Below are 16,030 nucleotides of genomic sequence, written 5' to 3'. Positions count from 1 at the left end.
AAATTCGAGTATCACAGTACTGAATTCCAGTTGCTTGCTGGAATAAGTGAGATTTTTATTTGTAATATATATATTTTTGATGATTTTGCATCAATTCCATATTTTACTCTTAATGTACTAAATGGAAACATTTACTTGGTAATAACCCGAACAATACCAATCTAGTATAGTTAAAAGCTTAACCTCTTTCGTCAACAGACGGAATATATATTGATTCCGGTAAGTTGCAGAACCCAGAGGAGAGTAAACAGGCACCAATCTACCTTTTATCAGAAACCAACTCCACATCTTCAAGCAACTGATTGCACTGCTCTTTCAAAGCTGTCTTCTGCTGATGATGCATGCTTAACCAGATATGTGAGTTTCGATTGGCTGCATTCATATTGAACATTACAAGGTAAGGATTGGGGCATTTGCAATTATCATCAATCATGAATGCGGCAACTCGGTTAAGATCTAGAGCATCAACATCGGAAAAGTAAGACGTTAGTCTACAAATTTCTTTACAGGAGGAATTAGCGATAAGGCTTGAAGTATGGACCCTCAAAGGTAGAATTAAGGGCAACAATCAAATTGTGGAGCATTAAGGAGCAAAGATGCCATGCAAACTACATCTAGATTAAGAGACATCCAACATTTTGTTCTCTTCATTCGAAAAATGCCATTTAACTTGCAAGAGTTGAAGTAGTTTTGCACGCTAAGAATATATGAATCCCTATCAAATAACAAAGAAGATACTGTTAACAATGTATGCATATTACTTGAACTCTCACTGATCAGGGACAGGGACACTAAAATTCCCTAATATTTTGGCCATGGAAAACTACATAATCTTTTTCACTCTACCCGGGGAACCTAATTCTATAGAGTGCCACTCACAACTCAGCTCAGTGCATACCACAGTATGTGTAATTTGCATGTCAACTTGACATGTTCTTCAAGAAAAAGGGCAAATGCAAATTAAAGTGATCTATGTGCATTGAAGGCTTAGATGTCCACTCCATTGAATTGGTTGATAGCGTACTGCATTGATGGGAACCATAACTGTCCCTCAAAGATGAGGTAAAAATTTTGAAAAACCTATCTTGCCGAACCTTAAATATATTAAAAGAGTCAGCACTTTCAATTGATTTAAGGTAGGAATCTCTGCCATCTTCATCACCCCTTATTAGGAGCAGGGAAAAGCAAACAAAGCAACTAGCTAACATAAAAAAGCAGATTTTTACAATAAATTGGTGAGCAAAATCCTGATTAGCACCAGCAAACACAATTTGAACTAAAGCCGCACAATTGAAATTTTCCAAGCCTTAGCTTCAAAAGATAAAATACATTGAAACCAAATATATCAACTGAAAAAATAAAACCAAAATAAGGACTGTGATGATTAAAAAGGATGGTCAAATCTCAGTTTACAAAGACATGGATAACATATGTTGCCAACTTTGGCAGACCAGAATAAAACATAGGTGTTTGGCTAGCAGGTTCAGAGATACACAATTGAACATGTTGGACTCTTTTTGATCAACCAAACTAGCATTTTGTACTATTTATAGAGCACTTAGGAAAATATAATCAAATAGCCAAGAGGAAAAAAACTCAAAAATAGAGGAAACAAGAAGGTAGTTTACCTTACGTAACGTGAAGATGATTTACCCAGATGAAGACTGCATACAACCAGGTCGGCAAGAGTTTCGGGAGTCTTTGCATCCTCTATCAGTTTAGAAACAAACCCTTATCACATGCACTAAACACATTTGAGTATCGACTAACTGCTTCGAAGCAATAAAACTTTGGGGTGAACTATTCAGCTTCATGATGAATCCAAAATCTAAAAATTGACAGGATGTGAGGGGCAGGGGGCACAGTAATGTATCATAAACACTACAGTCGTATCCAATCTTGTTCTTGGAGATATAAACAAACACCAAAAGAATTGAGAATTTTCAAGTCTGAATTTCGAGAAACAAAAGTTGCCACAATATAACTTGCCTTATTAAGTGCTTCAAGAAAAGTGTTTCAGCTTCATCAAAGTTTCCCATATGCATACAGCAGACAGGCTTCCCATTGAGGATCAATCCAGTCATAGGATATTTCTCAGAGAAATCTTGGAGATCAGATAAGCTTCCTGTATCTTGGAACCACCCTGATAGAGTAGAATAATGTCACTGAACCATCCATGGTTTCTCATTTATAATGCTATTAAAATGAAAAATATCCCATACCACTGCCAGGTTCAACCATGCATTTGCAAGTTGTGTCAGTGTATGATCCTCGTCAATCTGCTGCATGACCCTCAGCTGTCTCTCTGTGTAGTCTGACCGGTGCATCTTAATGAATATTTGCACATTCAGCACATGCCTGAAAGCATAGAGCACAATGACTTCATCAGATGTATCAGAGTTTCCAATTTGCCTTGTATGTATAAATCACTCAGTTTTTTGCTTTAGCAGTTAAAACAGTCACTAGAAGGAACCTAGGCCTTTCAAAGGACTCACTAGAAGGAACATAGCCTTTCAAGAGACTCACTTGAAGGAACATATTTTCTAGTGGAATTGGACATCAGCTCCTGATTTGCACCTGTAAGTATATTTGCGGAAAAAAATATTCCATAATCAACATCAAAGACAGAACCACTTGAAAATTGCATTTACGGTAAATACTGGCTTAAGGTTACAACTAACATTATTAACAAGTCCCATCAGGTTGTCAAAAGCTGGAAACTATAAGACTCCGTGTTATTTCGACCCACCAAACAAAATTGAGAACAGAATAACATACTGCATCGGTTCCTTCTATTTCAAAATATATACATTAAGCAGGTAGAATCAGCTGCAACATATAAGAGCCTAATTACTCACTGTAGTTTTTTGCTAACCCATTCCTGTGGTATCTTGTATTTGAAGAGATATCCTATCTGAATTTTTTTTCAAAAATGTCATTTGTTTGTTTGGTTCTAAATCTTTTCTGATATGTGTTTTGCATTTAAAATTATAACTTTCAATGTTAGGCTGGTATAAACTAAAATGAACTGGGATAACTCAAATTTGTAGCAATTGCATCTATTTCGAACCATTAAATCCCGGTGGGTCATTTATTTTTCTCTTTGCAAAGAGAAGAATAAATAAGCACATCACTTAGAATATATACTCTAGTGTATTCAATGAACTGGAAATTGGGAGCAATTGATATTTGTGTACTGAACCAGTTACTATCATCTTTTTATACAAAAAAGCCCAATCCCCACGCTTAAAAACCAATTCAAAGAGCTTTTCTCCACCAAGAGCTTTTATTCTCTTACCAGTCTTTACCCTATCTAAGAGAACTGAAAACACAATAATTCGTTCTGTACCTAAGACACTTGAACCTAAAAGCCTAAAGATCAAATGATCAGACCTACGGTTAAGCATGGCAGATAATTACAGTTCATAACAACGTTCACAAATTTGACTAAACAAAGAATAATAAACGAAGTAAAAAAAATATAATTAAGACGTAATATAAACTAGGATGAGACAAGAAAAATCAAGTCAAAGGAGTGATAACTCCGTAAAAAGACTATATTTTAGGTCTTTTTACTTAAGTTATTGATTGTCTAAAAGCCATTGACATAGCATTTTAGTTGCATATAGTTGCATTCAGGACATATTTGCATGTGGAATATAAGTTTTGCCGAGGCAAAGTTCATTTAACTAAACTGATGCTGCTGAGGAGAAGGGTTGTTTGTTGGTTGTGATGATGCAGGAAATGACTGAGGAAGAATTTATTGCCGAGACAAATTAATTTGCTAGGGCCAGTGGAACAAATTTTGTTGCCAATGCGAGTTTTTATCTCACAAGTTTGACGCAACACGAGACAAAACTGCTGACATCACTTGGCCAGCTGTCCAATACATCTCACGTGAAACCATGCCGCCCCTACTAAGGAATTTGGGACCATTACCAGTTGCCATATTATCACACAATGGGCACGAAACCAAGGGTATTTAGGGAATTTCTAAGGGCACTAAACCCTAGAAATTCCCACTATAATATCTTATTATACCACCCTAAAGGGAGGAGGAGAGAACATACCCTAAAAGTGAGGCTTGGAGAAAGGCGTCTGCAACAAATCCTTTTCCACCGTTCCCCACTCGACCATCCTTGATGCCCTCCATAGCCAGGCTTCGCCATAGCAGTGGCCAGACCCTCGAGAGAGGTTGGCCGTTGGAGCAATCATGGTCGTGGTCTGATGTAACGGCAGAGCTTTGTTATGAGAGTTTTCCCCCCTCTTGTTATTAATTTTCATATCATTTAAGGGCTTGTATTTAAAGATTATTTTGGATGATGTTTGTCACACCATAACTGTTTTATTTGGTGTCGGAAATGCTTAAATGATACTTTATTCGATTGTTAATGAATGATTAAGTATGTTTTGTTGAATGTTGTTTTGTTCACTGTTTTAATCTTTTACCTTGATACTGTAAGAGCTTTTGAAAGATTGTCTGGTGCCACGGCAAAACATTCCTACTCTTTGTAAGAGCTTTTGAAAGATTGTCATTTTTCTAGGAGTTATACCTAATATTCGAAAGAGTTAGGTTAGATCTAGGTGAACAAGGGAACTAGTCCGAGATGTTGAGATTCTAATCCGCCTTAGAGATAAGAAGAGGGTTTCATTCGACTAAGAAGGGTAAATGCTTGAGTAGATAGGCTAGAGATACAGTTTACGCTGAGGGATATTGCCGCAACAACAGTTTGACAACCAAGGGATGCAGTTCAGGCTGGGTAGTATTGCCCTAGCAAAAGTTCTAGAAACACTCTAGTAAATCCTGTCGGGCAGCATAGGCAAAGCATACTAAATCATCCTAGTTTTTAGAATATATTGAACTAAACATTTTTTTGCCTTGACAACTTTTATTTGTTAACCTTCGCATATTTTTCTCGCCATCACAAAATTTCTGTTCACTTCACTTTACAATTTTTTGCTTTGGCCATACTTTTTCCATCTGTTTTCTACTACTTGTTTTTCCTTTGTGAATACCATTATACAAGAATCTTACACACTAGTAAGTGACACCTAGTTCTAGCTATAGCAATCATAAAAAAATCCCACTAATCCTGTGGAGACAATAAATCATTTACTATTATATTACTTACTTCGATCGTGTATACTTGCATAGAATTACGTGACACAACACACAATTATACACGCGATCAGGGACAACTCACAGTTCCATAGTGCCACCAGCATTGGTGTGTTTAAGAGCCTCATTATAATCTTCTTCGTGCATGAAACAGTTCCAGCAATCAACCTTAAGATGGCATTGTTTCCGATTGCTGGATCTGCCAACCACTCCTTCAAGCTGGAAATTGTTGATTCCTAATCATAAAACACCTCATTCAATTACAGATCATTCATGTAACAAAAAAGAAACGAAGCAGGTCTGAAAGGAACTTCAACCTTATCGTGAGGGTTGGAGAGATAGAGAGCGAGCAATTTAACGGCTTGAAGAGGAGTGGCAGCGGAGGAATCGATCTCACTGATCACCAGCTAAAATTTTCAGAAACTGTAAATCGTTTAGAGAGAAGAAATACAATTGACATGAAAAAGGAGGGAGTGCTGGAAATACTTGATAGTTGCCGAGGGCGATGTAAGAGCGATAGACGATACAGTCGCGCTCGACTGCGTCATCGGCGGAGAGATGGGGAATATCGCTGTTGTTGATGGCAACTTGGTACGAACACAAATATAAATCATTCCTCAAACTGAACAAGTGATCTGGGTTTCCAGCCATTTCTTTCTTTTTCCCCCCTAAGAAATTCGAATGGTGAATCAATAGATCTCAAAAATATTCTCAGTAACACAAAACGAAACGAAGAAATTTGTTTCTCTCTTTTTTTTAATAAAATAATCCGACGCCTATGAAGAGTGACTGACAAAATTTCCATTCTACACGACACCGTTTCCAATTTATATCTCTTGGGACAATGCCATGAATGGCCCTTACACTATAGAAAATATTTCAATATGGTACAATTATTCAAGAATTTCCATTTTGATACTTACAAATCATTTTCATCTATTAAAATGGTAATGGTGTTAAGTTGAAAATTTTATTAGATGGATTTGGCTCATTGTGTCATTCGTTGTCTCAACTTATAAAATTCATTATTTTAATTTTTTGGAGGTGAATCTTCACCTTTTTCCTACAATAAATAAAAAGTAGATAATTATTTGAAAGTTATTTTAAGATGGATTGAACTTACTGGCTGAGACTATGGATGACGTGGTGAACCAATCCATATAATAATTTCTCGTAAGTTGACATACTTCTTCAATCACAATTAACACTTGGTGTCATATAATGATGCCACTTGTCTAAAAGAAAATTATTTGTTTATTAAGCATATGTTAGTGTATGAAATAAATTTTGATTTGTCACATGATATTAAGCAATGTTAGTACATGACGACATGGTCGCTACATAAACCTTAATAAATGGAATGAAACTATAGGTAACTAAAATTTACGTTTTCTAAGAACATATATAATAAGAAGATTTGCAATAGTTTAGGGGTCATGTTATTTTCCCTTTTTTATTTATTTTATGTTCGGTCTAATCCAATGAATTGAGACATTAATTTTTTTTAAATAAAATCATAAATTTAAATTCTATTTAATAACATTTTCTTTAAAAAAATAGACTACATGTTATAATCTCTTAAATCGAAGAACTGTTTTAATCTTATTTTCAAATTATTCTAAAAAAAAGTATCGTCTAAATAGGAATAAATTCTTTAAAATAATTGTGTGGAGATTAGGAAAGGGGGGAGGGCTTCCTATAATGAGATCCTAAACTCAAGACACAAAGGGGATATGGCGAAATTGGAAGACGCTACGGACTTAATTGGATTGAACTTTGGTATGGAAACCTACTAAGTGATAACTTTCAAATTCAGAGAAACCCTGGAATGAAAAATGGGCAATCCAGAGCCAAATCCTATTATTTTACGAAAATAAACATAAACAAAGGTTCAGCAAGCGAGAATAATAAAAAAAGGAAAGAAATGATAGGTGCAGAGACTCAATGGAAGATATTCTAATAAATGGGGTTAACTGTTGGTAAATGAATTCTTATATCGAAACTCCAGAAAGGATGCAAGATATACCTATATAAATAATAAAAAAGAATAGATATACTAATGAAAAAGATTCTACACGAGGTGTTTCACTTGGTGATTATTGTCTCACATTTGGTTTTGAGTTTTGTTTCTTATGAATAATTGAAACCTTAGATGTAAGCGCGCGTGTGTGTTTTAGTGGTAATGTTGGAAGGCAATTGCCTATATTTGACATGGTTATCATCCATGAAAAATGGAATGGAGGAAGGGAATAAATAAATAAATAAGAAAAAGGGAAAAGTGGATGTGCCATGGCTAGTGGCCACCACCTTCGGATCTCAGAAACAGCCAGCCACCGCACCGCCATTATCATGCTCCATCACTCATGCATTTGCCCTCCACTATCCTTCACTTTTAACTCTTCCTCTTATACTATATTATTATCATCATCATCATTCTTTGTTGCTGCCCATTCCCAACCTTTCCCCCCTCCACTCCTTTCCAATAGTTTTGTTGTGGTAAAATTTAATTTAAGATGATTTTGTTCAACTTAAAATGTTATTTTGTTGAATTTAAAATGTTGTAAAAATGTAATATTTTAATTACAACTAAAAATATTATTTTATTTAACTTAAAAGTTATACTCTTAATAAACTTTTGATATAATCAATTTATACTGGTTTTTAATCTTATATTAATAAATTGTTTAATTTCCAACTCCTTTCTTTGTTTCGTTTTCATCTTTAGTGTCTCTAAATTTTAAAATGTTATCTTTATACTTTATTAAAATATAGGAATTAATTCAGAAAGTAACCTAATAGGATAACATTATTAAATTTTGTTATTAAATTATAGGTTTGGAGATCATTAAATTTTGTTGTCACCCTTAAGGTTTGTCTTGACTAGTTCGATCTGATTTTTGTTGCACATCTAGTTTTGGTAGGTAAATCTTTCGATGAAGATTTTCTATAAACACAAAGCCTTGAACTCGAAACATGTATAAATTATACCAAGTTACTTACCACCTAAATCAACCATGTTGGTTTGAAGATTTTCAATTTAATCATTTATATATAAAATTTAAAATCTGAATGTTAAAAAATTTAAGAACTTACTACACGAATCAATTTATCTCAGTAATTAAAGTGATAATTGTTATCCCTATAGGTTTTAGGTTCTAGTACAAGAGATTGTAAGGGTGCTTAAGCTTTTATTGTTAAATGATTGAGAATCTTTATAACAGATACTACATTGTAATCACCTTAAATTAATAAAAAATTAACTACTTATTCTATTAAATTAATTAGTGATTGGTTGAACTAAATGAATATTTTTCAAAATTTATATTTACTATTTTTTCATAATTTTAATTATAATATTATTTATGATAACGTTATTGAATTAAACGCAATATAAATATAATATACTTTAAAATATTTGCAAATTTAAATGAAAATAAATTATTTTTATCCCGTCTTTATACTTTGATTAAGTACCCTGATTTATGGGGGAAATCCCCAACTTTAAGGATAGGCATGCGGAAGGACTCATGATTGCCCCCCTCGCCTTGTTAATTTCAGTGATGAAAATAATATAACAAAAGTAACTTGTTGACGTATGTGTCTTGTCAGCTGTCAGGAATACCACTAGGTTACTAGTCATTTTAGTGTATATACATATAAACATTATGAATTCTGCCAATTTTACTTATTTCTCAAACATTATTATTATAATTATTATTATTGGAAAGATAATACTATCATCATTTAACAATTGGAATTTGCACAGTCATTGTCAATTATTGTGTTTTATGGTGATAATATTTCTATAAATATGTAAAAAAATCACAAATTATTTTTAAAGTTTGGTATGTACACAATAAAATTTGAGAGAGGGTGGGACGGTAGTACCTCTTAAAAGAAGTTTAAATTACTTTACAAAATCAAAATATATTTTATATTTTTATTGATAATTTAACTTTATATTCTCAAACTTTTATAATATATATATATTTTAAAAATGTTGACACCCTATCATCAAGTCTTACGTTCATATATGTCCATCTTAAGTATAATGTATTCAAGAGAATGATAGTAATTAAATGACATACAATAATAGTATTAAAAAATGATTACATTAATCATTTATATCCAATGGTAAGTAGACTAGATTTGCCAAAGGTTTATTATCTTGATGTGAAATATTGTAGGTTTTATTTTGTAAATCTCTATTTGAAATTATTTAATTAATTTAAGTATAAATATCCTTTTAACAACAATTAGATAAGAAACCTCTTTTATTTTTATTTAAAAAAACCCAACATTTCCTGATAAAAAAAAAGAAAAACGAAAGGCAAGTAGATCAAAGGTGGTTGAACTATCTTAAATTATCATTTTAATTATTGAATTTTAAAATAATAAAAAATCATTAAATTATTACAAATCTATCATTATAACGTTATAAGTTTTATAAATTTAATGATAATTCTATAACTATTCAATGAAAATTAATAATCATTTTATTGTCGTAAGATATTTCATAATCTCCTCCTTTCGATCTTACGAAAAAACCATTTATTTATTAAAACCTCTACGATTTGGTTCTCAAAACCTCTTGATAAGAATCTATAGCAAAGGGGAGGAGATCCCAATCACTTCCAAAGGAGAAAAGCTTTATGAAAGAAAGACGCTAGAACAACATCAGCTACAGGGAAAGCTCTTCGATCCTGGTTTTCCTGTAATTGGATTCAGAATTATAAATTGTCTACCGTGAGACTCGATCCTAAAACCACAAAGTTAAGAGCCTTACACTCTTACCAATTGAACTGGACGGACAATTCTTTGAAACCATAAAATGTTTTGTTTAAAATAAGATTATAATTCAATTTGAAAAAAAATTAATAATAATTTTATAATAGTTCGATAAATGTAACGATATTCTATATTTTTTAAAATATAATAATTAAAAATAGTTTAAATACAGTTCAGTGATTTTTAATATAATTTTTAAGAAATTAAAATAAAATTAACGTTGATATTTGTTGAAATAGTGTTTAAAATGGAGTAAAAAAAACGTTAAGAAAAACAAAGCACAGCATTGGAAAGTTACGGATTCTCTTCATCCATTCATAATCTTAACTCCCTTTTTCTTGTAATTATAAATAAATAAATGGGAGAAAAAAGAAAAAAAAAGTGGTGCTGTCAGAGTCCATCAACTCTGTCAATGGTACTATTTCTTAATTAACGGCTCCTTGTGAACTTTCTTTTCTTCAACTACAGCTGTGTTCCCACATTCCTCATAAAGGAAGAGGGTAGGCCTTTTCTTCTTCTTCACCACTGCTTCGGCTTACTAAACCTTCTGCTGCTTGGCTGCATCTTCCAGTGTGAAGGTTTTGCTCGGTTTAAAAATCTGGGATTTGTTTTCTTCATTTCACTCGAAATGAGCAAATTTCATTGCCTTTATTTGGTGCTGTTGCCGCTTTGTTTTGGGTTTTTTGTGAACACTCTGAGTCAGGAGGATTCGGGTTCAGATGCAATCACTGCTGTTTACATTGTCATTCTTAAGCAAGCTCCTGCCGCTCATCGCTTTGAGGAACAGCTAAGAAGGTGGGGTCATCATCGGTTCCACAATGATTCTTCTTCGGGGAGATTAAACAGGTTTCACAAACCAAGGTACGGAATTTTACCCTCCCTTCAGGAGAATCAAAACGTTGTCGGCAACAGTTCTTCTTTTTATATTTAAAAAAGGATGTTCTTCTGAAAATTGTGATTTTCTGTTTTTGTATTATTCTAATTGTTTTAATAATTTAAGTACTTGGAATTTCTGAAGTGTAATTCTGTGTTTTGATATTTATTTTTATTTAAAAAATAACTTATGAAGTGTTGATTGTTAATTATTATTTAAACAGTAAGGGTCCCTCTTGTTTCTTCCTGTGGGGCTTAGAGGAATTGGCTATTAGAGAATGTCAATCCAGCATACGTCTTGTCTTTAGTTTTTTTTAGAAAAAAAATCCTTTTTAAAATCTTTTTTGGGTGTTCTATTAATAGTATTACTACCCAAAAAAGCAAAATCTCCTTCTGGAAACTATTATTTATGCTTGCAAAATACTTCCATAAATAATCAATAATTTGCTGAATGCTGATTATTGTGTTTGTTGTTCCCTTTATCACTTCTCTCAAGAGTTGCATGTATCTCATTTGTTTTTCTTGAATCCATTATAGTATAGGTTGATTGGAGATGTAAAATTTTGAAATTTGACTGATTCTTTGTTTTGGACATATTCTTTTATATGTAGAAATAATTCAAGATCTCATCCAAGTTCTGTATCATATATTTCTCGAGTTCATGATTCTTTATTATGGAGAGCCTTGAGGGGGGAGAAATATCTGAAGTTGTATAGTTACCAGTACTTGGTCAATGGCTTCGCTGTGTTCATCACCCCTGAACAGGTAGAACTTCAATCAACATTCCTCATAATTATCCATCATTTTGTCAAATGCTATCATCATTATCCTGCTGAATGTTTTTTTCTTTTTGGAAATTATAGCATTTTCAAGTATAATAATTGATTACTTACTAAATACATGAAATACGTTTGACTCATATTCTTTGTGTAGTTTTGCATAAAAGCTTTTAATTTCCTTCTTGAAATTTTTGTTATTAATTAGGCAGAATGGTCTTGGTTTTGTTGTGTTATTCATTTTTAAGGCGAACAAGCTTTCGAAGAGAAGGGAAGTTGCAAATATTGTATTGGATTTCTCTGTTAGAACTGCAACCACACATACTCCACAGTTTTTGGGTTTGCCAAAGGGTGCATGGACTCAGGGAGGGGGATTTGAAACTGCTGGAGAGGGAATTGTAATTGGATTCATTGATACAGGTATTGATCCAACTCATCCCAGCTTTGCTGATGATGTATCTGAGCATTCATACCCAGTTCCAGCCCATTTCTCTAGCGTCTGTGAGGTGACACGGGAATTTCCGTCCGGATCATGCAATAGGAAGCTTGTTGGAGCACGCCATTTTGCAGCATCTGCTATAACAAGAGGAATATTCAATTCATCAGAGGACTATGCATCACCATTTGACGGTGATGGCCATGGCACGTGAGTGAATCTCTTGCATCTTCGGTGATAATTGTTGTATTAGTGCTATTTTCAGTCCTTTGATATTTTCTGAGTTTATAGGCAACCTTCTTTTCACATATTGTATGAACAAGGGGCTTATTTTACCACAATAGTGTCGGTGCTAAATTATCTGCGATAACTTCTGGCTACCTACTTATGTGCTGAACTGATATTATCGGTTTTGACTCAATCTTCTAATGCTGCCCATGAATATAATATTAACGCAGGCACACAGCTTCTGTTGCTGCAGGAAACTATGGAATTCCAGTGGTGGTAGCTGGGCACCACTTTGGAAATGCTAGTGGGATGGCTCCTCGTTCACAGTAAGTTCACAAAACTGAATCTCTGTTTCAATTATTTTCCAAAACTACCTTGCTATGCCCCGCCCTACTCCTTCAACACTTTGATAGTGAGTCGTTCGTAGTTGTCGTTAATTAACATATTGAACAGATTCCTCAGTCATTTCATTCTGACTATGCATTTAGCTTGGTTGCTGAGTCTTGGGAATGATTCCAGCTGAACTTTCTGAGCCATATTTCGTATAAAGATGCATCGGACTCTTTTCCTGTGTTTCTGTTTAATCATAGTAATGATGTGGCCATGTTTTCCAGTATTGCTGTTTACAAGGCTTTGTATAAGAGCTTCGGAGGATTTGCCGCAGATGTAGTTGCTGGTATAGACCAGGTACGTCATGGTTTGAAATGGAACTGTTGAGTAGTATTTTGGTTACTCATTCATGACCATTTGAAAATGAAAATTTAGAGGGACTTGCTTTTTGGGAACTGATCTTATAGTACTCGAATATTATCTGTAGTTTCATGCTATAACCCTTCAAACAAATTATCTGAGCCTTTCCCCACCCTAAAATATTGCAAATATTTCTTTCTATACGCATTGTGTCCACTCTTGTAAGAAGCCTCGTCTTTTTTTAACATTTGCACCAAATCGACATGCTTCTTCGTTCTAGAAGAAGCCCTTTTGTTAAATCAGAAGAAATAAAAGCCATGCGTGTAGCATTCCAAGGCCACCATGAGAATTTTCTTAGGTCCTCTGGTCACTGAGAATTCCTTGGCAAAAATGGTAAGACCTTGCATCCGTCTTATAGACCACAGAATATCGATTGGAAATAAGGGATCTTCTCCGGCAAGATTTCTTTTGGCTAAAGTGAAAACTCTTCTATTTATTTATTTGTAAGAATTAAGCATGGAGATTGAATCCTTCTTTTTCTCGCAACCATTTTTGCATCCATAATCAAGTGCTTTATCATGATACATTTTTAGGCTGCTCAAGACGGGGTCGACATAATAAGTTTATCGATAACTCCTAACAGGCGTCCACCTGGTATTGCAACATTTTTCAATCCCATCGACATGGCATTGCTATCAGCTGTAAAGGCTGGCATTTTTGTTGTGCAAGCTGCCGGCAATACTGGACCATCACCTAAGAGCATGTCCTCTTTCAGTCCATGGATCTTCACTGTTGGTGCTGCCTCTCATGACAGAGCATATTCTAACTCCATCATCCTTGGAAACAATGTAACTATCCCTGGAGTTGGACTTGCACGTAAGTTTACCTTTCAAATGTATTGGCTTCTTCATTTATCTGATGGATTATAAGTTTTTTCATTGTTAAATGGCATGCTTTGACAAATTGGCAAAGAAAGAAAGAGAAAAAAAATGCATTGCATAAAAAGGTTTCAGCCTAATTTTATTATAAATGTCATGCAGAGTATCCGTTATTACGAAGCTTACATAATACTTACTTTTCTCTTTTTTTTATTTCTTGGCAGCGGGGACAGATACAGATAAAATGTATACACTGATTTCAGCAGTTCATGCTCTAAACAATGACACAATACTTGCCAAAGATATGCATGTGGGCGAATGCCAAGACTCCAGTTACTTCAATGAGGAACTTATCCAAGGAAACCTGTTAATCTGTAGCTACTCAATCCGATTTGTGCTTGGACTCTCTACTATCAAGCAGGCGTTAGAAACTGCAAAGAACCTCGGTGCAGCTGGAGTGGTGTTCTACATGGATCCTTTTGTAATTGGTTTTCAGCTTAATCCCACGCCATTGGAAACGCCTGGCATTATAATTCCATCCCCAGAGGATTCCAAGGTGCAGTTTCTACATATTTTTTTTCCACAAGGCACATGCAAATTCTTTTATCATAATTTCTCATGTCTTGTTTCGTTGTTTTTAATTGCATATGGTGGGAAAATGTTGGCAATTTTTTCTATATCATCTGATATTTTTGTAACTGGTGTTAGAATCCAGAGTACCCTCTCTCTACCTATACACAGGCGTCCACGAACACAAACACAATAAGAGAATTTACTGATTTTTATAATTGTTGTGAGCAGATTTTACTCCAATATTACAATTCTTCTTTGGAGAGAAATGGACTTACAAGGAAAATTTCTAGATTTGGGGCTGTTGCAATCATTTCAGGTGGACTGAAAGCAAACTATAGTATTACTGCTCCAAAAGTTATGTATTACTCGGCCAGAGGACCAGACCCAGAAGACAGTTTTCTAGATGATGCAGACATAATGAAACCTAACTTGATTGCTCCTGGAAATATGATATGGGCTGCCTGGAGTTCGCTTGGCATGGATTCCGTTGAATTCCAAGGTACTAAAATAGAGAAGTAACGGATAGTTGAGTTAAAATTCTATATAAGCAGCAGCATTATTCTTAAACAATTAACTTGACTTCTTAGGTGAAAGCTTTGCGATGATGTCTGGAACAAGCATGGCTGCTCCTCATATTGCTGGGCTTGCTGCACTGATAAAACAAAAGTTTCCTCATTTTAGTCCTGCCGCCATCGCATCTGCACTCTCTACAACAGCTTCTCTTTATGACAATAGCGGTGGCCCCATTATGTCCCATCGTACTTATGCTAATCCTGATGTAAACCAGTCTCCAGCAACACCATTCGACATGGGGAGTGGTTTTGTGAATGCTACTTCAGCTCTCAATCCCGGTCTAACCTTAGATTGAGTAAGTCATTCTGCTTTTGCAAATAACTTTTTCTACAGGACATTTTGCGGTAGTTGTGTGCATCTCATTCTTACTATTTACTTTCTTATTGCAGCATATGATGATTATATGTCTTTTCTTTGCGGCATCAATGGTTCTGGTCCAGTAGTCTTGAATTACACTGGTCAAAACTGTTGGGCCTATAATTCTAATGTTGGTAGTGCTGACCTGAACCTGCCATCCATTACCGTTGCTAGACTGAACCAGTCTAAAACAGTTGAAAGAACAGTGTCTAACATTGCTGGCAATGAAACGTACAGAATTGGTTGGAGTGCTCCGTATGGGGTGTCGGTGAAGGTGACTCCAACTCAATTCTTTATTGGCATGGGAGAGAAGCAGGTCTTGACAATACTCTTTAATGCAACAATGAACCACTCTGTCGCTAGCTTTGGGAGGATAGGACTTTTTGGTGACCAAGGTCATAAGCTCAACATTCCATTATCGGTCATTGTAAAATTTTCTTACAATACCACCAATAGCTGAGGGTCTTTCAAATAGTGATTTTAGTGATGGATTGGATTGTTGTTTCTTCTTTTCGGCTTCAGCTTTCATGGATGTAACGATTTTTTTCATTCCCTTGGCCTGTAAATGAGTAAAATCAAATTGTAATATAGAAATAAAAGGATTAAATAATTTGTTGTGCTTCATTTAGCCCACTTTATCCATCCTTTTTGCTTTTTTTCCCTTTTGCTAACCCCTTGAAATAATGTCACGGCTCCAATGTAAGAAAATGAGAGCATTGTATAATGAATCAGAATATTT

The 16,030-nt window shown here is 34.5% G+C and overlaps 2 pseudogenes; one reads left to right on the top strand and one right to left on the bottom strand.

Annotated features, from left to right (window-relative positions):
* Positions 1-267: 267 nt before the first annotated feature.
* LOC120116997 lies at positions 268-5,841 on the bottom strand (annotated as a pseudogene).
* Positions 5,842-10,278: 4,437 nt separating this feature from the next.
* LOC120116980 lies at positions 10,279-15,941 on the top strand (annotated as a pseudogene).
* The last annotated feature ends 89 nt before the right edge of the window (positions 15,942-16,030 follow it).

Source organism: Hibiscus syriacus, unplaced genomic scaffold (assembly GCF_006381635.1).
Source record: "Hibiscus syriacus cultivar Baekdansim isolate YM2019G1 unplaced genomic scaffold, ASM638163v2 tig00110317_pilon, whole genome shotgun sequence".
Taxonomy (NCBI): Eukaryota; Viridiplantae; Streptophyta; class Magnoliopsida; order Malvales; family Malvaceae; genus Hibiscus; species Hibiscus syriacus.
This window is presented reverse-complemented; position numbering and strand designations above follow the sequence as displayed.